Source organism: Bombus pyrosoma, linkage group LG18, assembly GCF_014825855.1.
Source record: "Bombus pyrosoma isolate SC7728 linkage group LG18, ASM1482585v1, whole genome shotgun sequence".
Taxonomy (NCBI): Eukaryota; Metazoa; Arthropoda; class Insecta; order Hymenoptera; family Apidae; genus Bombus; species Bombus pyrosoma.
Genome location: NC_057787.1, coordinates 134469 through 155893, shown reverse-complemented (window position 1 = coordinate 155893; position 21425 = coordinate 134469). Strand labels below are relative to the sequence as shown.

The following is a 21425-nucleotide window of genomic DNA, read 5'->3' as shown; positions in this document are numbered from 1 at the left end:
CGGCTGGCGGGATAGGGGTTCGACAAGAAGCATTGGCCATCAGTCTCGGTGAACAATAGCCGGTGAAAAACGAACAGCGTTCTTGCTGCGGATCCAAAGGCGGACGAAGCGGCACCGTGGGCGGTCTTGGATTTCCATGGGGTTGCGAAACGATTCTATGTGTACAACACATAACGCGCCAGTGTCCGGCAAATAACCGTACACTCGAATACACAAACAGCCATTCGATTCGTGGCGTAGATAGGGGTAGTTACAGGAATCTATTGTGCTCTCGAGAGGTCGCAACGGACGGAGAAACGGGATAGTTGGGCCGATGGGGCAAGAGGTAATGCAGAGCGGTGTTGAGGGGTCGAGGGGACAGACGCGGCAAGCCGGTGGGTGCTCTGGCAACGGTAGGGGGACAGAACGGTAGAGAGAAGGATGAGAGAGAGGATGAGAGAGAGAGAGAGTGGATGGAAAGCGCCTCGATGAATGGCGGCGGCATCGCTGCTAGTAGTGGTGGCTTTTAGCTGGGCGCATTCAACCGCGAGGGTTAGCCGGGGGTTGGGATTAACGCATCCAACGCGGCGTGCGTGTGAGAGAGCGCGCATTTGGCCGCGGAGATGGGAGACGGGGAGCGCGCGCGTTTCGCAAAATCGTCCATAAAATGTATTACTCGCGGTTGCGGCACCGGCCACAGAGACGGTGTTTGTTTAATTTACTTTGATGCACGACGAGAACGACGTCGCACTCGACACCGCCCCTTCTTGATACTTTCCTCCCTTTCGCCGTCGCATCGCGATGTTCTATGACTGGTGACGAATAGCGACGGCTTCGAAACCCATTCATCCTGTCCCCCCAAGCGCTTTTTCAACCGCGCGCGGTTCCAAATTATTCACAGAGGACATTCGTCGAGCTTGAAAGTCGAATTAGAGCACGCACGGTTTTACAGTCGCATCTTATTTACCTTCGATAATTGTTTAACGCGATTTAATCCGACTGGGAACAATCGGAATTCGGTTTCAGCGTGCTCGCTCCCAGACCACGAACAGCTCATTGTGTAATTCTTGACATGTTAATGGTCAATGTAATTTTCGCATTTGTCGTTTAATAATCAGTTACAAGCGTGCCGATACCAAGTTAATTTCGCTCGTTCAATTTATTCTCTTGTTTGTTGCTTAATGAGATGCTCGCAATTATAACGACGTTGTTTCGGTTTTGAAACATTTATTCTACCTCGTAATTAAACACCGCCGCGCGGTTACGTCTGCGGACAACTGCTCGTTCAACGTTGCCGTCCGGCCCAACTGAAACTATTTCACATCAGGAAGAAAAGATTTTCCGAGAACATCGCGTTAGCTGGAAATGGAGATTTCGTTGCTCCGAGGATACCGAACGACGCGTAAACAATTGACAAGGGGTCCAACGCAGAACGTATTTTGTAAACTCAACCGTAAAGTACGTGGCTACTCCTCCGGTTTTCTCTGCGAGTGCTAGTGCAGCGCAGACTACAGCAACCCCATGAATCTGTTAAATTTGGTTTAACGCGAGCCAGTAGGCCGGAGTATCGACCGGAGAACGGCCCACTTTGGTTGGCTTCGTCTTCCTTTCTTTGACGAATACGTTTAGACGAGGCACCACGTGTTCACTGGCCTCTGAAAGAGGGTTACAACCTGTCTAATCCATCGAATGCCTTCGATAATCGTTTGAAATGAATACACAGAGGTATCTGCAAGCGTGAAACGCTTTTAATTCTTGTAAGACAAATATGCTCCGAGCGTTTCATCCATCTATATGACATTTGAAGCTGAAACGCGATCTCGATCACAGCTGCACTCGCGCATGTATTTTCATATTTTCAATAATCTCGCCTTTGCCGATCTCTTTGTCGATTCGCGAATAAAGGAAATTAGTTCGCTTCTGAGAGAAACGCTTTCCTCTATACCAATTTCTTATCCTCTCACAGCAGTCACATTGGCAGCAAGCCGTCCGATGCGATGGACCAACGTCCAGACGATTTTAACGAATGAATTTTTCTGTGTCGGACCTCGTTGTTAAATGAATTACAGAGAAAATTCCCTTCTGCTTGTCCGTCGTCGTTGGCCCACGTCCAACGCACCTCCTGCACGTAGTCTACTCGACAATGCGCTGCGAAATAGTGGACGAAACGTGGAAAACTGCTTTCATGGGAACGAAACTTTCCGCCAACATTCCGGGAAAAAATATCTAGTCTGTGATCGACAAAGGGACCACGGAAATCACATCTGTGCGCGACTGCCTCTGAAAAACCTTCTATGTCTCTGTATTTCCATATTTCGTTCGCCTTCCAATATTTCTTTCGCTCCCGCTGACGATCGAACGGGGAACGTTCGAGTTAACTTCTAAATCCCGAATTCCGATTGAAAAATAATATCACGTATATTTATCAAAACGATCTTTAATCTGTTCGTCTGGAACTTTACGCATAAACTAATTTATTAAAATCCTCCGGCGCACGAAAATATTTATTCGATCCAAGATAGGGCATTCACCTGTCAGATACCTATTATTCTGTCGACCGTCGTCATTTCTTTTATTCGACGATCTGAGGAAAAAGAGACGAGCGTCCGTGCTTATAATGTACATAAAATACGTAAAGGCGTACCAAGATACGCAAGGATTCGTAATACATCGAGTATACTCGTCGAGCATTTGCTAGACGAAAGGAATATCTGTTTAGGAACCAATTGATCATCCATTTGGCAAAGTTCACGAAAATACGAATTTTGTTCGGCTGGCAACCAAGTGAGTGCGGATTTTGTCAATACCAACGAATACCAAAAAACCGTTAAAGTAGTCAGCTATAGCTATTTCGAAGATGCTTGCAACATGCTTGCGCTGGAAAATCGCCGAGCTATCGGACAAATTTTTGAAATTATCAAAGATTGTTTCGAGCGCACTCTAGTCCATTTGGAAGCGTCACAGAGTTACTCGCCTATTCGTTCTCGAGTGGCCTACTATCCGACTATGGTGCTCGATAAAACATTCGGCAAGGTTTGAAACGGGCCGAGCTCAATAATCTCCGACACATCCATCTTCTACTTATCCCCGCTGCTGATTAAACACAACTTCGCCAGCCAGCGTACACGCGCTTAATAATCGCTTTAATGATCCAGCGGAAGGAAGTCTGGGTCTGGGAACTAGGCAGAGCTAGGGCCAACGACCAGGCAACGAGGAGGTGAATCGCGGTGTGTTTCATCGAGACTTAGGAATCAAATATTTGCTCGGGCGGGAGTTTCGCCTCAGTTTACACGACGAAACTCGCGAATCCTAAATACTCAGCATTTACCGACTCGTCAACGGCAGAAGCCGAGGGTTGAAGGTGGATTCTAAGGGCGGGGGATGAATCGTACCAAGAAGAACCGGAGGAAGAACGACGGGAGCACAGGGCCGATGCAAGGGTTAATTTGCTGACCGTCGGTGTTTATAGAGATTCGAAAATTGCAAGCCATGCGATTATGTTGCTCGGTGGCGGCGGAGGCGGTGGCGGAGGCGGAGGCGGAGGCGGAGGTGCGCGAGCGCGCACGCGCGCCAGTCAAAATAGCGCTGAATCAGCGGCCATTATCACCGGCAAGCGACCGTTATTATTGCGAGTTGACTCGTCTAGGCGTTTATCGTCCGTAAGGACTTGCCGCGGCACCCTAATTGGCGTTTACGCAACAATCGTGAGAATCAAAGTGGAAGGCACGCGTTGCCCAACGGACAACGGATCGAACCAAGCAACGAAAGTGCATTTAATCCATACATCCATTGGTCTATTCCGATGTAATCAGTCGTACGAATCTACAATCCACAAGCTCCTCGTTGATTGGAATCCATCCTTGGAAATAGGCCATGTAAGTGAAATTACGATAATGGTTCGCTCTTCCTCTCTCTCCTCCTCTCGCATACGATCTCTCCCTTTCTCTGTCCCTCTCTCACGTCATTCCGTGTTATAAGCTACTAATAGCTACCCTACACCACGATATCCATGTCAAATTTCGAACCGCTTCCCACGGATCGCCGTAGGGAAAACTACGAAATGAAGTTGCGTGGTATAGAACAAAGATTTGAATAGCCATACCAAGATTTGATAGCTCCGCCTTGAAACAGCGTTAGTTAGTTTGGACTAATTTTCGCCAAGGTTAATATTTACCAGACGAATGGCGTTCTCCGTACGTTATCTAAACCGCGATGAAGATTCTCCGGTGTGAAGGCTTCAGCCAACGGATCGCGTTGACGGTGCGAGCGACGCTCGACCAGTTATCGGCGCTATCTGAGCGCAAGCTTGCTTGCCGCAGTTGCAGGCTTAATTGTTTGGAGAATGTTTCGCCAGATAGGCGAGGCCAAGCCGTAATTCCTAGCAATTCGACGTAGATCATCCGGTGGCAACCCGCGGGAATGGAGAACCTATGGAAAATTTTTGTCAAGCTTTCGAAAGCCGACCCGCTCTATCTACATCCTCGATATCCTAATCTTCCTAGCCGACTGGAACGTGCATATCGATTCTCCATTTCCGAAGATAGTAGCCTATAACTGGATATATCTGACTTCCATAACCCGCCACCGCTTTTTCAGGGTATCAATATTATACGCGAGCCTCTCCAACTAATAAATGGCGCGGAAGGCTCCAGAGCAAATTCCGGAAATTAGAGACGCCGGATATAAGAACACGTTCGTTGTTCCGATCGACTGCCATCGATCCTTGGCATTTTGAACAGACGAGCCTGGCGATTGTTGGCTCATCGGTCGAACCCACAAAGTTCACGATCTCAGAGATCAGAATATCGTTACGTTGCGGAACTATTTTAGGACCACTCGTGTCACACGATCTAGAAAGCATAAAGCCAAAAGACAAGCGTTATCTACTTCGTCAAGGAGAGAACCGAGGAGTGTGATATTCGAAATGGCTATCGCGCCAAGACGAAATATCGCAAGCTCCCGTTAACCCGGCGATAAGGATGGCGTGCGAATCAGGTGGAGAAACGGCGAGCTCGTTTCGCAAGGGGCCAATAACGTTCGCGAGCGCTCTTGCAGCCGCTTCGATTTCCGAAACGCCGGCAGCCGACGAAACGGGGTTGGGAAGTACTTAAGTAATCTGCGTATCGATGATGGCTCGATGTCTGCATCCAGCTGCGAGCCTGTGTACCGGTGTATCGATTCGACATCTCTGCATCTCTGCATCCCTGCATCGAGCTAGCTGCTAGTTGTTGTGTCTGTCTGTACCATTTACCTACGTAACGTCGTAATAACTAGTGCTTTGGGCTCGCGTGCGCGATAAGAGAGATACGCATTCGCATAAAGACACGAACACGCGTGCACAGGCCCGTCGAACACGCAAGTAAAACGAGTAGCAGCGCGAGCGAACCAGCTAGTTCGTGTTCGAGTTCGAATTTGAGTTCCGGAGAAACGGTGCGAGAGAAATAGAATATACATATGTATATAAAGCGCGCGCGCGCGTGTGTGTCTGTGTGTGTGTGTGTGAGAGAGAGAGAGAGAAATGGGTGGAGGAGGAGAAGAGAAGCAATCGCGGATAGGTTTCCACGGGATTGGTAATAGGCGGGTTTGCACTGGCGCATAATGACTGGAACGACTGGAGCGAACTGAATATCGCCTCTCTACGCCGTCGTATATGTTTATGGGACAGTCGATGATGTATTAACGTCAGGGATGCGGTCACAGGCAGCTAATCGGATGGTCGAACCGATCGTGTGAATTGTACTCGAACGTTCGATGTCGGGATGATGCGCTCATCAACGTACCGCCAATGATCTACCTTGTTATTATCCTATTGTGAAAAATGTGACGCTCTGCGAAAGCTCATTGGACCGGGCATTAATAGAGAGAGGGCACGTGAAATATTACTAGCAATACGAAGCGATACGTTTCGCGGTAATTGAACGCAACCCTGCCGGAACCTGGATCCTCGGCGAGTTACTCCGTCGATGGAAAAAAAAAAAAAAAACAATCGGATTAACGTTCGATTTGTTTAATTCCGTTGAATATTTTGCCAGGAATGTGACCAACCAGTCCGGTTCCGCATTAGAACCGGCCGATTCGATTGCCGCGTTTTTCCACCATTTTTCACGCTCTGTGAAACTCGGCCGTTTGCGAGGGGGATTTTGACTATCTCTAAAAGTTGAGATATTCCAAAAACGAGGGAGGGAAACGGTAGTGAACGCCGAATGAGGAAAAAATTACGCGCGGTAATTGACGGGGGGATTGGTAATTGAAAATTGCAATGGTAGGTATGTTATCGTTCAATGAACTGCGAGGACTATTCCACCTCGGTTACGCTTCTCCTAACTTTGGCAAATATTTTAAAGTTTAATAGTTCGATTAAGCGGAGATACGAGGGCAAGAAGAATTCCCCTCGTGCCGGGAGCAACTGTTTGGCGAATCTATATAACTCATACGGTATTCTCTTTTGGACAGCACGCTCGGAGCGAGCCGGAAAAGTTCCAAATTAAGCTTAGACTCCTTGGCGCTTTCGCGACTTTCCCGTGAAGCGATCTGCATAAAATGAAATCGAGATGGGAAGAAAAGCGCCAGAAATCGATTAAAAATTTCCTTCGTTCGTTTTGCTGGCTTAATCCTCTTTGCCCGCGATCAAGAAACGTGCGAAAAAAAATCTGTTTTTTCACGTTTGTTAGTTATTATCGGTGCATAAAACGCGGGATTTACTGTTATTACAGCGTGCAAATATTTGAACGTTTCCTAGTAGAGATGAAAATACGCTGGTCTCGGCTGAAGGATTCTGATTGTTTGCGGACGAAGAACCGACTAAAAATCCTGTCGATATGGCAGAATCTATGTAATACCTCTGCATATACACGCAGGCTATTGATTTATTCCCCGAAAAAACCTAGTAATTTGCGCGTCTTCAAATAAAGCATCCTGACGAACCTCAAATATAAATTCTTTCAGCGTCGTTTCACGCCCGATGCTGCCAGATTCTCAATCCTATTAGAATTGCTCCGCTAATCCACTCTCTCTCTCTCTCTCTCTCTCTCTGGTCCTAGCACCAGTCAGCTGGCGCACATTTTCATTTTCATTTTCATCATTTTCATTGTTTCAACGATCGAATCGCGAATTTGAGAGTTCGTAAGGGATGATAATCACGCAACACGAACGATTAACCCCAAAGCAGTTAGGGTTAATAAACTTTTAACGCGGCGTAGCTGGTCGGCGTTAACGAAGTAAGTGATACGTAAGACGCTTTGCATCAGAAGCGAGCATCGAACGGTACCCGGGGGAAGGATCCGTACTTCTCGATACGGCTTCCTTTCCAAGATTTCCCCTCGAGCGGACCGAGAAAGTTTCAAATTGACCCTGGGTCGGTTTCACGGAACCCTCTTGCGTCACTTCCACTCGAGACTCGATCCGCATCAAATAAACTCTAAATAGAGAAGACGAAGACTACTGTCGGAGGTCGAGAAGCAATGACAACCGAAGTGGGGTTAGGTAAGTGGGGGTGGCAGGAATGACAGAGGTAGAAAGAGAGTGAAAAGAGATAAAGAGAGAGAGAGAGAGTGAAAGAGAGAATAGGAAGATATAACGGTTTCCGTTGCGGGCTGAATTTCTCCATTAGCCACCCCATGTCTGAACGGGCATGTGCGGTTCCCCTGCGTGCATGCACATCTACGTATCTACGTATCTGCGAATTTGTGTCCGTGTTGCGTGTGTGCTCGCGTGCATTCACACAGATATGGCGAGGTGCGCGTATTCGCCAAGCGTACACGCGGCCTCAGACACCCGCAAAGATGAACGGGGACACAAATCACCGACGCAGAGTGGGATAACATCGGTAGGTGGTTTCTCTCTCCCAGACACGTGCGTAATTGAATCGGTCATATTTCGGGCTGCAGATTCAGTGCGTACCTTGTACGTGATGTATGCGCTACGCCGGATATCGCAAAGATATTCCTTTTTCCTCTGACGAATCGATGGGTGTTTCACATCGTTTGACGGACTTTGGTTTCGGCATGGATCCTTCGAAACGATACGAATTTGCATCATTACGTACGACGTTCCACTGAGGTTCCCTTGTATTTCTTATATTTCATTCAATTGGCGTGTTAGTTTGCTATACCTGTTAGAGAAGATCCACTCGAGAAAATTCGGATTTCTTAGTAGAGACACTTGACCCGTGCAACTCGCCGAGAAACACTCCTGACGCGAACGAATCGCAGTCATTTCTGCGAGATACTTCTTTCTGGGAATACCAAGGATATGGAGGATGTTTCTCTAGATGTCTGGTGATTGGTAAAAAAAAATCCCTCGCATATGTGTATATCTGGTTCGATCTAGGACAGTACACACATGTACGCACACGGGCCTACGTTTTCATAAATTCTACTAGACCGCGCCTTCCGAGACTTTGCCCCTTGGATATCTGATGCTGACAACAATTCTGGTAATCGATGTATCCCACAGAGAACCGAGTTCCTCTGATTTCACTGTACGTTTTCCGATGAAAAACCAACAGAAGATTACATTCTTGCAAGCGAGTCTTCTTATTTTCTGCAGGAACAATGAAACATTGTGTTCTTGACGGATTGCGCGTTGCAATGTTTTTCAAAACTCGTGTTATTATGTTGAACACAATCACGAGCGGACGATACCGAGTTGCAATAACAAAGACGTTCGCGTACATTAATCACTCGTTTGCCTCTTATTGGCAGATAGTAGCAACGAATAGAAAAACGGGAAAATTGTAACGATTGCACGGGGCACCATACGCGATCGTTAAAATGGGAATCGCTTAAATAAGCTCCTGGAAAATCTGTCGATACATCGGCGTTCCGTTTTACACGCGAAAACGCTCGAACCACTCCAACAGCTCCGTACCGTTTATTTTACAAATACCAGCCACGCGAGAAGGTCGATATTTCGGTGGACATAGCTACGTAATATTTATTTAGTTCCCTGCCAATCCGTATACTCCGCCAAGCCGGGATAAAACGCACGCAAATTCGAGATTCGGAAACGCCAAACTATCCTTCGAGCTACCTCAAAACTTATAATTTTTCGTATCACGAGACAAGCGGGCCAGGGAAAATCAGATTCGCTGGCGAGGTGTAGTCCGAGAGAATGGAAGCGAAATATCGAAGAAATTCGCACGGAGGGCGCGAGAGGGCCAAACATTTTTTGAAGGTTCGCGTGACCAGGTGGTTCGATGGGGGTGGCATCGAAGCAGCAGAGAAAGAGGCGTAGGAATAACAGCGAGGAGAAAGGGAGAAGCAAACGGAGGTAAAAGAAGGCAGAAGAGAATCGAGGAGAAGGTAGATCCAGTGGGTGAAAGGGGACAGAGACAGAGGGAATACGAGAGAGAAAGAGGGTGTACGGGGTGGGTGGGGAGAGGTGGTCGACGTTGGTTCTAGGGCCGTAGGGAGAGCGTGCAAGGGAAGGCCGCGGATCGATTCAGCCGCTCGAGTCGAGTTGAGACTATGCTTCGGGGCTGTACTGTGCTGTGTGGCCTCTCTACGTATGCGCCGTATCTCCTCTTGCCCGAAGTCGTCTCTCTCTTCGGTGCGTCTGTGCGTTTCCGGTTCCGTGCACGTCCCTGTATAACTCCGGCTACGTGTACGATACCACACCGACGTGTGTGTGCCACACGTGCGGCGAAAGAGCAACGAAAGTTAGGATTATTGGATGGGACGGGACAAAGAATCGCAGCCGCAAAAAGATTTCGAATTTTAATTTGTCGATTGTTGGCACTCGGGCAACCCACGTTGCCGACTGGCCGCCACATCGAAATGGCAGATATTCTCTCTATGGAAAATTGAAAAAGCTCCAAATAGATCGGGGTCGGGTAAGGCGTTAGACGGAGTAAATACTCTGCTGGAGAAAATTTACTCTCGCACACGTAGTTAAGTGTTTCACGTTTGTGACACTGATAATTTCTCTAATCGTCTCTGTTCTCCGTTTCGAGATCCAGTTTAAAGAAATGATCAAACAGACAAGCTTTGTTGTTTTGCACCGTACACGTAACCAGCAGATTAGAATGTCCGAATTAGGAGGGCGTCAACAATAGGTATGAATTTTTATTTGCATGGAAACACGGATATCCGGAGCGGATAATGAAGACAAAGATTAGAGAGAGAGAGAGAGAGAATAGAACACGCTCGCACGCGCGCGACAGAGAGGGAGAGGGAGGGAGAGGGAGCGAAAGAGAATGGTAGAGAGAAATCAGGTAGGATAGAGCCGTAAAAAAAATCCTATTCTTTAACCCCTATTGGATTTAATCGGGTTTAATTGAGTTGCATCGAATTCCAATCGGTTGCATTTAACTTTTCAAACGGATCAGTCCGCGCAATACCGGGCGTTGTACTGTTCGCGATCTTACAGCGATTCTGGTCCGAACCTGGGAAAAAATGAAAATATTCCATCGGTGTAAGTTCTCCGGTGTATCCAAATCCGCGAGCGCTTCCATTGTGGTAAAAGGGAGGGGAGGGATACGAGAAAGATGAAGTGAAAAAAAGAATCGTGCGGAGCGCGGTGGGGACCATTTATCGCGAGCGAGGAGGATCGGTAGACCGAGCAAAAAGGAAGAAAGAAGGTGCTGGTAAAAAAATCTCGCCCTTCGGCTTTTATAGAGCTTAATTCGCCGCCATTAAGTTTTAATTGGCCGCGTTTAATCGATCCACCGTTTTAATGTCCCTTGTAACCGCCCCGAATATATACGGGTTCGCGGTAACCATAAACCCATATATCGTGCGAGTAACGATCAGCAGTATCAATTTGTATTGCTATAAAATCCCATCGAAATACGTAACGACGTTCCTGCTCTACTTTGATCTTTCATTTTTTCCCGATTGATACAAAGCTTTTTGTATTTCTTCGAAAGAATATTTAACGAGCCTGTTGGTATGCGCCGATATAACGACAGTATTAACGAGCAGTTCATTAAATGGAAGGTGAAAAAGTACAGTTGAGTGAGAAAGGTCACTGACAGTACACTGTGGAAAGCGCATTAGCTCCTACGTAAAAAGTTATAGTGTTTTGGCAATCACTTCCTTAAGTTAGTACCGTATTTATTGAAACATTACACGTCCCACCTTTACTCGTTCATCAACGGGCCGTTTTCTCTTCCAAATTGTTCCACTTTCTAAACGACTGTAAGGAAGAATTGAACGGAACTACTAGAGACTGCAAGTTCTAGATAATCGAACGTCTAGGAATCGCGACGCGATCAACGATTCCACGAAACCCAAAATACCTCAGACAGACGCCAGTTTACGTATTCACGCGTTTGCCAACATCGGCTCGACCTGTGGCCACGTTTCTAACAGCTCGATGAAGCGAATCACGAATAACAGACGAGAGGAGTGGAGTATCGTGGCGATTTCTAACGCGAGGAGATCGCTGTTGCGACGAATCGCAGAGAATCGTGGCGTGGCATGACACGCAGACTAGGCAGAGAGAAACGAGCGCGTGAGATAAAGAGGAGAGAGATACACGGACACAGGGAAACAGAGGCACGATCTCTCGCCTCCGTAAGCGCTTCTGTCAACTGTATGTTCGCCGCTGGCTTCGCGGTGCATCCGCATTGCTCACGCGCTGCAGGGCCCCTTCATACCTCGAGTTGCAGCCACGACGCGCAACCGTGTGTTCGCGGTACATGCCGTTTGTCACCATTCAAGACGCTGACGTCGAATACCGAGCGAGTTTCACCCCAACACGACGTCAGGATTCTCCGTCAGCTGCTCCGCGAACATCGCCTAGAAAGACCTCGACACGCTACTCTGTTCACGATATTTTCGATTTCGATCGACCAGTCGCTCGACGACCATTTCGCGGATTTGTATAACGCGGTGCACCACGGTTAACCGCTGACCGGCTGCCACCCTGCACCCGGCGAATTGCGTTTCCGGTGCAAAAAGTAATTAATCCTGCAGGATGTTTAGCTTTTTTAACGTCGCGGCAGATCGTTACCGCGGTCGAAAGTGATACGTAAGGAGTAGCGAAAGTCTAACCGAATAGGTTGCTGAAATTACACAAAGTTTCTGATCCATACTATTCTTAGCATTCTAGTGGTTACATCTAGATTACCGACAACTTTAACGACAATGTTTTCGTCAACACAATTTCGCCGGCAATGGACATCGCCTTTTGCCATTAATTATTGTACTTACCGTTTACTATCGTTGATTATCTATATCTTTATCTGCATTCGCACGCCGTTTCTTTCTGAAATCTATGCCTTTGATATTTTCCATGGCACCGACAGAACTCACTTCTTATGACTAGTCGATGGAAAGCATAATTCACAAACAGTAGTAAACATACATGTATGTGTATCAGAGAATTACGTACCTTTATGCATCATGATGCAAACGCGAGCAAGAGACAGACTCTCTGAACCTGAATGAAATCTAATCCTATTTAAATAGAAATGAATGTGGATAAAGTTGATTCGCTATACATAATCCCCATTAAAACCTTCGCAAAACAATTCAGGGAAACAAATTATGGAAATCGGAGGTAACTAATTGTTTGTAAATATACATTTACAGGATCAATGATTTTTCTACTCACCGCTTAGTTGCACTTCGACAAAAGCGTGATCGTCTAAAGCGTAAACGGCATAACTGGAAGTTTGCGATCTCTGAACGATCTTCCAGTTGTTACATTACACATGAAACGTGCGCGTCTAACGCTTATAGGAAATACTATCGTGAAGCTACTAGGACCGAACTTCCATCTAGTCGTTAAAAAAGAGTATAAACGTAGTTCCTCTGTCTGCCTCAACAACGACGATACCGTCGTGTTCACCTAGATCAAAGTATGCATGAAGGCGTCCCGCGTCATACCACAGCGGTGAGAGAAGCTCGGTAAATCAGTGGCGTGGAGTAACGCGAACAAAAGCTACTTTGACTGGTCACCGGTGGCCTCCCAATTCCTGGCTAAACTATTTAAAAACAGTAGCAGTTGGTACTTTGTCCCGTGGATATACTTGAAAGTGCGGCGAGACAAAGGATACCGCTGATCCAATAGAGTCCTTCTGCCGGCCAATCTGCGCGACTACTCGTTATCTTGCAAAATCAACGAGATTATCCTTTAACAGGACTCGGCCATCTGTGCACTGTCCTGGGCTAACGGCGATTCGTTCGTATAAGGCTACCGCTTGATCGCCTCTAGCTTTGGAACGTGGCGGATTAACGATGGCTGCACGCGAGACCCGATAACGCCGTTCATGTTATAATTATCGTTCTGCTCAGCCAAATTATTCATACCGCGGGCAAAATTTCCAGGGACTTGCATACGAAAGCGACGACACTAGGTTTCGATAGCTAAAACTTGCGTGATCCGTTTGTCCAACTGTTCGTAGTAATCGAATTTTTGAATAGCCGTGATGGTGGAAATTGTGGAATGAAACCGGCAGTCTTTTAACAATAATATTTCCAATAACTCTCATCCATAAAAAAGATCTACTTTCTAATAATTATTAGCGCCCTCCTTTCTTTTTCTTCTAGTTTCGTGCTTAACGTCGTATACACGATACAAGAGCATCCCGGCGCGCCAGAATTTCGATCTGCAATCTCTGCAGGACCACTCATTTCTCAATATCGTTACCCCAATCCACAACGTTAGCTCGTCCCATTAATAATAATAATAATAATAATAATTCCATCCGTATATACGTTCAGGACCTTGAAACGCAGTGCGATTTCAATTAGGCGACGGTATCTTTGTTTATCAGCATCCCAGTGTCTCGTAACTTGATGGTCGAACGTCCAGCCGGACGATATCCGAATCGAGTACGTATCCGTTGCAGTTGCGTTGCCATTGCCTTGGCAGCAGGACCACGTAACACGTCCGTCATATGCAATAACGTTAAGATAAGGCAAGCTTTATAGTGGTACACGTATCTGCTGTGTATCGCGGCACGCAACTCGCGAAACTGTCTCGTGATTTCTATGATAACGCGATGCCATGGCCGACGTGGCGCGGCCACCTGCCAGGCGATTACATTTTTTCAAAGTTGCCAAACGAAACGACAACCGGTTCCCGGGTTATTGTCCGTAAACCGCGAATCCACGGTCGGGAGCGAGAATTTGCAAAACCGTGGGCCGCGTTTCCGGCCACGACTGCTTGAAACACGATGGTAAAACTCTTGTAAATACCTGTCTCACGATACACCGATTTGCACTGCGGCGATCCGTGCTGTATCTCGCTCTCGCTCTCTCTCTCTTTCTCGCAACACGCACTCTGGTGTCCCTCGTGCCGGATGCCGTAACTACACTGAAACAGAAATATTACGGGGGTCGCGTGAAAAATGCCATTCCGCTCCTACCAGCCGGAAGCAACGCGTATGCTACTGGCAATAACGAAACAGCTTAAAAAGTGGCCTCGCTGACGGTGTGTCTACTTAACCAACTTAATAAACGTAACGTGCGCAACGCTCGGTGAATGGGCCTGAACGCTCTTTTATGTCGCACTGTGGCTTTGTGTCGGGGTGTCGTTTTGTCGCGCGGCTCGCATTCACCGCGGTAACAAGCTGTAAGCAGTCGACTAAACTAGTCCTATTGAGATACTTGAAAAGTAATCTAGCAGAGATTGACCCTGTTGCTTGCTCGCTATTCGTAAGCGTTCGTTGCGCTCGCTGGCTCCATGCCCCGCCTGTTCTCGCATAATGGTTTCTTCGTGGGAACAATACCGTTCTATTTTCAGCGTGTACATTTTGCGTATCGAGAGGACGCGTACATAGATCGAGAGATTCGTTAAAACGATAAACGATGCGTGATCGGTCGAGTAGCCTGCCAAATTAAATGTGAACGAGCACGAAGCGATTCTTTCTTTTTTTTTTCTTTTTTTTTTTTTTTTTTTAATTTGAAACAATAACTCTAGGTAGTAAATTAAAGAGTATCGAACGAAAATAAATGAAAATCGTTAAAACGAAACGTAGAGATCGAAGTCTGAAAACGAAGCGATGAAAACGATGGGCGAGGGGAAAATCCTCGAGAGGAAATTCACCGAGGCGAGAGGGTATACAAATCCGTGCGACGAAAATCCATTCTTCGCGGAAGCGTCATCTTGGCGTTTCTCGGCTGAGCGAACAGTGGATTCACCAGAGATACGTTTAACGCGTCCCTTAATGGCTCGTTACTATCAATGCCACCGCAATCCGTATCGGAGACCAACTTGGCAGCCGCGTTTCCCTCATTGTGCCATCGGTAATGCGTCCTCCCTCCGGTCCCTCGCACAAACGAGGCCTCAACCTCTGCACTTCGATAAGGATGACGCTTGCACCGGAGACAGAATCGAAAGCCTAATAGCGTGTGTGAACAATGGACGCGCGTCGTCATCAGTACGACTATCGCAGAAAGTAAATTGCTGCTGCGACCACCAACCGGCGTGTCTTTGCCGATTCAATACCCTAAGACGTTGCTGATTTTCACCCCCTGTTATCTCTAACTAATCACCTTTCCTGCTTGAAAGCCTCTATGCGATTCGCGTTAAAATTTCTTACAGTTTCACAATTATCACGTTCTACAAGGCTGACAGTTTCATATTATAGCGACGGTTTCACGTTTCATCTAAAGCAGCAACGCCGAAGCTCCGTTCTAAATTTAAAAGTCGGGGCTCGTTTAGTCATTTAGCGAATTACAAATTCTTAAACCTGAAAAGGGAAAGAAGAACGCGAACCTAACACACCCTGAAACATCTCTGTATCCGTCAAATTCAATTACGTGTATTTCCCTTCCCGTGTATCAAAGACGGTTTATTTCCTTTGAGAGGACTCATCCCTCATCGGCAGGGCACGTTGCCAGCCAGGCATTAAGAAGATGAAAACCGGTCAACTATTATGGCTAGAAATGAAGCCGCGCGCAATTGTATGTAAAACAAACTCTCAGTCGGAAGGGTGAAACACACCCGTGACGGTAGCAATAATAATCGCCGCGTGGCGAAAGGGGGCGCCCTGTTTCGACTAGGTCGCCGTTATTAATACCTAGAGAACGAAACAATTTCGTAACGTAGCCTGGCTTATTATAATCCTCGCCTTTATACCTTCTGTATATACGAATCTTCCTCTTGGCTCGTCGTAACCCCTTTTCGTACGGCGTACCACCCGTCATCTGTCCCTACCCTCGCCTACTCTTCTTTTCTTTCTCCTACCCCCATGACACCAAGGATTACGCGCGTTCCACCGTTCAGGTCGCCGAATTATTTTGCCTGGCAGCAACCCAGGGGTTCCGTTTTTCGGCTCAGCGAGCTAACAGGAATGTTCATTTCACGCAGCTCGGCGATCACGACAGTTTTTATAGGGACAAATGCGTGCTTTTAATCCGGCACGGAGCATCGAATTTCCCGCCCCTCTTGCGCTGAACGACGCGGATAATAGTTTGCAAATCGGCAACCGGACAGAAACGAGTAGAAAAATTCGAAGAAGAAATGTACATTTCTAAGGAGTGAAAACAGATCTTATCTCACTGATCTTGGCGGTGAAACACGTTTATGCAACAACTAATAATTTATATTCGCTTGCAGTCTACTTCGCGATCTTGGAAAATTCCGATCGCTAGCTATGCTCGTTAAACGAATTAATTGTTTTACCACGGAATTTCGGGACCAGTGCAAACAGGACCAGCTGTCGAGCGGTTAATTAAATTATTTCATTATTAATCGTCTATTACCATGACCGACCGTCCGGTCCAATAAAATCGCGCCCAGCCAAAAACAGATTAAGTGGTTGATTGCTACTATATAATTAACGAACTAATTAAATGGAGGATTACAATGTGCTGTTTATTGAGATTATTTCGGTTCTGCGGCTTAAACTGTATTTATAAAACGACCTCGACTCAATTTCCTAGAACGCTCGCTTAATGTTCTTCCTATATGCTATAATCGCCACTATACACACGTAAGTACTTGCACATTCTACAAAACAACTTTGAATTTCGAGAAATTTGAATATATCAAGGAAGATTTAAATAATAACTCAATTGAAGTACATACACTTTATATATGTCGGGTTGGCGTTAGGATTAGAGTTGGAGTTAAGGGCGTGAAACGAATCTTCGTTGTGATTAGACATTGTCGTTATGCAATAGAGAAGATATTGACTAGAGCAAATATGATTGTTGCAGATATCGACAGGTAACCGTGGTAATTAGATACTCGAGACGCTAATGACAATGATCCTAGGTTCGATAACGAATCCGCGGTCAACGGGATAACGGATGTATGTTCTCACAAACTCTAAGTCCGACTCTTGGTTAACAAACGTGAAATGTTCACTGATCGTAAAGACGTTATCCTTTCTCGTCAATGAGATCACACGAAAGAGTGACTTTCCGTCGTGATGATGCCACAGAGGAAGACTATGACGGGGTGTGTCTAAGGGCACGAGATCGTCGGATTCGTGGAGCGATGCCTTCGTCCAGAAGGTGAGGGAAATTGACGTTGCTGTTAATTGGTCAATTTCCATATTGGTGGTTAGAAAAGGATGCTAGCCACCCTTGAGGGAGAGAGTTGCTAGCGAAAGCGTGGTACGTGAGAANGACTGTTTGTCAGTTTGACGAACCTCAGCTGAATAAATTCTAAGATTTATAGCGGGTCCTTAGGCTAGCTGAATATGTACTGTGGAGATGCATCGACATCTGGTAATCATCTTGTTCGAAGGATGCGGTCTTTGTGTAGCAAGCCACGGGACAGAATCCGTTGGAGTGTTTACTGCCGCGTGCCGCTGCTGTATTTTTTTCAAGGAGAGCTATAAGGTTACTCTATGTCTTTGTTTAGGTAAACGTTTATCCCTTGACCGCGGCTACGTTGGCGACTGACTGTCGCCTCGAGCCCAAGCTCACTGTTACAAATCTCGAATAAACACAATCGAATTGAATGACAATCGTTTAATTATGGCTGTGGTAAAATCCGGATTGCGATATTACGGGATTCTCCCCAAGTTCCGAAGAGAGGCTCCGGTGTTCTTTCATCTCCGACATATATAATATTTAAATAAGTGAAAGTTCCGAAAATGACATGAGAAAGGTATTCATGAATGGATCGGCTAAGTGAAAATCGAAGCGACATAGGTTAATTCGATGAAAATCATCGCGATGAAGGGACGCCAATTTGGTGGTGGTCGGCCGAACCGTCGAAGGTACTCGGATTTTCGCGATACTTGTCGCTTATCTTCACCCGTATCACAGGGGGGCATATCGGCTGGCAATCCATTAGCGTAGATCCCACGCGTGACCACGGACGAGATCGTGTGGTCGGGCCAGGAATCATGGCTTGATCTAGAATCCTGGACGTTCTGGTTTCTGGCGTGGCCGGTCATGCCTTTGCCATGGACTCGCTGTTCAAATATTTAAGGCGCGAAAGTGCAATACGCATCGGCGTATTAAAAATCAACTATACAGCGCATTAAATGCGGAAAAACGAAATTTCAGCCACTGAATTTTTGATGAGCTTTCGCACGATAGTAGAGCTTGAAGCATTGGAGTTAACGACACCCCGTTTCGAAAGTAGACGGACAATTCTTTATGAGATATTTAATATTACGATCCCATCTATTTTTTTCGCAGATGGCTAACTGTAACGATGTATTCCTTTCTACCACAAATTCGCATTGTATTCTATGAGTCCCTTTGAAGATGGAAGCGACATAGTAAGCGGTTGGAAAACAGGTCAGTAGTTAAAATTGACAAATTTTGGCAATGTAAACACCTGTTTGTAAGTTCAGGCATTTTCAAATAAATGTCTAGAGCTTCGTTGATGGCGGTACAACGTCAATTCACAATCAGAAGTTTCCTCGTAAAGAGGAAACGTTTGTAACTAATTTCTTGGCTCCGAATTAATATTCTGAAAATTCTGATCGTATGACTCAGCTTAAGCAATTAACGCTGTTAGAAATTGATGCATAATACAAGTGGTACAGGTGTCTGTACGTCTATTAGTCGCGTCTAAATCAATTGGCTAGCCTGTGCGACATAATGATTTTACTTTAGAACCTCGCCATATAGCTTCGACATACTATACCAATTACAATAACATATTGAAGCGATTCGATACAAAGATAGTAAATGGCAATCAATCAAATACCACAAGCAACCATACATTTTGTCTATTCAACGGTTCGACGTTGGACCTAGGGAAATTAGCGTTTCGTGGTTGTCGGAAAATTCCAGCGAGAAACGCTGCCTTGAAGAATCGATCGGTTTGAAAACGAACGAGCAACCGGCTTCCGATAGCATTCATCGCCCGTCACCGCACACTCGTCGGAGATACGAGTGTCGGCAAGTTTCGCTGACCCCCGGAATTTTCCTAGACAGACCTAAAGCCATCAAGCCCGAATGCCTGCCTCTGGCCTCTTCCGCAAGACCCTGCCGCTCTCGTGTACAGTTGAGCTTCCATGGATTTGCCCGAGAATGTTTACCTAGTAGACCGAAGTCGAAGAGAGATGAAGGATTAGAGACGGGTAGTAAGGTGTCGGTCGGTTAACCCGACAAGTCAGTGTGAAACTCGAAGTCGACGAAGAGAGGGCAGACGAGTGATCCAGTCAGCAGATGTGAGAGTTCACCGATACTGAATTACGTGATATTATGATAACGAAGAGAAATTTCGCTGTGTAAGTACGCAGCTCGTACAAACGGCACTATCGGGATGTTGTAACTAGAATTGCTACGCGCTTTGATGTACCGAGAGAAATGTCGAAACTTTCCAACGAGTCTATCATTAAAATGGAACGAATCGATCAATTTGTACAACGATTTGATTTCTGTTTCCTTTTGCTGTACATAAATTCTCATGTACCGACGATAGTAAACGAACCAATCGTAATAATCGTAATAATCGAACGTGATGATAATTCTTAGCCGCGTTCGAGATCTGTGATTCTCTTGCTTATTGCATTCTGCAGGATTCCATTCGGAATATTAGTTAACTAAGTTTACTCAGTACACTAGAGGTAATGAGTCGGGCGGCTGTTAAACGAACGGAAAGACCAAGTTTAGTCGATGCTCGACCGACCTCGAGAAATCAATGGGCAAGTCCAACTTGGCAAACAGGATTCTCATTCAGGTATCATCGAACTTGAAAATTGGAGATTTTGAGGCGGCCTGCCTCGAGTGTTGTATATTAATCTTCTTCCTTTTATTACTCTCACTTTCTTGCATCTTTATTCGTCTCGCTAGAAGACACCTAACGAGAGTTCTAAGTGGTGATTATTCCGATTAAATGCACGCGGACCGGCTACAATCTCATAGAAACAGCAACGAATTTTGAGATATTGGTTTGCGACCCTACGCTCAGGATCCTACTCTGCGTCTTGCTCAGATGTGTTCAAGTGTGCGACACTGAATTGCATTCAGATATAATTACCGATGCTTCAGCGAACATTGCGCGCCATTAGTTACAGACGCCAACGCGAGCAATAAATTACCATGATAAACAGCAGACTGATTCATCATATTTATTCGTAGCTAGTTGCAGCGTTACCGTTAATTTACGTCGCTCAACAATAATCTTCTTAAGCCATCTCGCCTCTTTGCTCGACGATATTTTAATTATAATCGATGATTTTAAAGAGAGATACGATAGGAAGATGAGGAACTCGAAAGTACCGCGCAAGCGAGTGAAAGTAAGTGCAGAATTTCATTTATCTCCGCACTTATTATACCATTGCGTATGCCATTTGCTCCTATAGCCCTAAATTTGAATATAGCCGCGACGTTTTGATACGAAGGTGACCGATATGCCATTCGCTCAAGTCGAGAAATGTGCGAGACAAGAGGGGTATGGCTGATTCCAGAGTGTCGGTAGATTCTATCCAAGAAATCGGTACGAGACTATGGTCGGCTTACAAGGGTGTTTCGTCGAGCAGGTGCGGATTTTGGCTTGCGGAACCCAACAGAGGTGTGCGACGCTTACACCAACACCCGGTTACGCCCCTCCCTGTCCGACTAGCCACGTAGCCCGCTGTATGGTCCATGGCGAATCCCACGGGATAAAACCACCCCGTGGTAGTTCGGACCAACTTCGTACATGTGGCTACCACCATGGATCCTCCTTCGTCTGGATCCATTCCTCTCTTCGTTCTACTCAACCCCGCTGGCCTCGCCAGCGTTTCAGCTTCTTCCTAGCTCCTCCACCCCTCTACCAGGTTCAGCCAGACACCCCCGCATCGACGAACAAACACCCCGGGGTCCGGACTTGCTGAATATTTTATTTACTCCCCGATGCCGCGTCCTCTCGTGACTTTCTTTTTGCCCAGCGCCCCCTCACCCTCTACATCCCCGTTCGTCTTTTTCCTTTCTTGTGTCTTCTCGCCTTTCTTCTGCGGTTGAAACTCATCATCGATGCTCCTTGGCCCCCTTCTCTCCTATCTTTGCTTTTCTTTGTCCTCCTAACGCTTTGTCCCCCCCAACCCCTTCCACCGCTCCTCCCACCAAGGGCTCTCCGCAACCCCCCTTCTCGAT

At 46.4% G+C, this 21425-nt stretch overlaps 1 protein-coding gene across 7 annotated transcripts in view; it reads right to left on the bottom strand.

Moving 5' to 3' along the window:
- LOC122577264 overlaps window positions 1–21425 on the bottom strand; it is a 272438-nt gene that overhangs the window by 199669 nt on the left and 51344 nt on the right. For 4 of the 7 annotated variants that reach the window (XR_006320184.1, XM_043748459.1, XM_043748460.1 and 1 more), the window contains one exon: window positions 14127–14244. The exons of 1 other annotated variant lie outside the window; for it this stretch is intronic. The gene's annotated coding sequence lies outside the window, so the exon portion shown is untranslated. 2 more of the 7 variants (XM_043748464.1, XM_043748463.1) reach the window with 1 other exon arrangement.